This window comes from Austrofundulus limnaeus, unplaced genomic scaffold (genome assembly GCF_001266775.1).
Source record: "Austrofundulus limnaeus strain Quisiro unplaced genomic scaffold, Austrofundulus_limnaeus-1.0 Scaffold181, whole genome shotgun sequence".
Lineage (NCBI taxonomy): Eukaryota > Metazoa > Chordata > Actinopteri > Cyprinodontiformes > Rivulidae > Austrofundulus > Austrofundulus limnaeus.
The window spans coordinates 74,655-76,012 of NW_013952583.1; positions in this window are offsets into that span (position 1 = coordinate 74,655).

A 1,358-nucleotide genomic window follows, 5' to 3' on the forward strand; every position below is an offset into this window, starting at 1 on the left:
TACATAGACACACATACATATACACATACACACACTGAATATATATATAAAGTTTTAATAGAATAAAAGTCAGAGTAATATGAGGATTAAGTCACAATGTTATCATAACAGTCATGACCTGTATCAAGATCAGTTATGAACAGCTCCATCAAACAACAGCCACTGTATTGCTCGTACAGATAACATGAGCTAACTTAAACAGTTAACTTCATAACATTCCTCATTTTAATGCAAACACAAMAATTCTTTTTGTAGGAATTCTCATAATAATGGATGGCTGTACTGGAAAATGTGATTTCCTTTTGGGGGTTAATAAATTATTATTATATCGGGCAACACATTTCTTTACCTCTTCAAAGAGTTAGTGAATGTCATTTTGATGTAAAAGGTTCAAGTGAGAGCGAGCAATATTTAACTTGACTGAGGTCATCTTAAAAAGAGCAGAAAACCACTGAGCAGGGCCTTACACTGATTGGACAAGACAAAATTATGTACAGAATAACTAACCAACTTCTACAAGGACTCATTTTGCCYTCTCGATCTATTACGATCTATTGCGATGTCATATGTAAGTTTAAGCACAACTGGTGAAAATAACACGCAGTATTTGCTGAATCATGTTGCAATTTTTCCTAGTTAAGTTGTATTGTAACAGGTAAATACATACTATTAAAAAGTTGAAAATTTTTGGTATGTCGTATACATCCTAAAAATGTAAAATATTTGTTACTGCTCAAAAAAATGGGAGGAATAGTAAACCTTTACTTAACCCCAAAATATCCTGAATGGTTTTATATAAGTAAATAGGCAGAGAGCATAACCCCCAAATAGTAGATCTAAAGGCTGGTTTATACTTCGAGTGGCACATCTTGTTCCCCCTGCTGAGCGATAAAAAATTGCGTAACTTCCGTCTGCTCTCTCGCTGCTGTCCCCCGGTGACAGCCGTCTTGTACATTGCCCCCAGTCAGAACTTCAACGTGGACCTTGCTGCTCAGAGTGTGTGATTGGTCTTAACGTCATTATTGTTGTTTACAGTATATGAACTGTAGGAGGGCAGAGGTAGGAATTATGATCATTACTGGCCCGCCGCATCTTTAACCTATTAATACTCGGTGAGGAAAAAGATTTCCAAAATGATGCAATCACTGACCCGCTGTCTCGTGTTGTATTGAAGTATAGCCCAATCTTAAAGTTACACCCTTGGTGATGACCAGATGGAAAAATAGTGGCATATACAGTGGTTTGCAAAAGTATTCATACCCCTTGAACTTTTCCATATTTTGTCACATTACAACCACAAACATAAATATATTTCACTGGAATTTAATGTGAAAGACCAACACAAAGTGGTATACAAT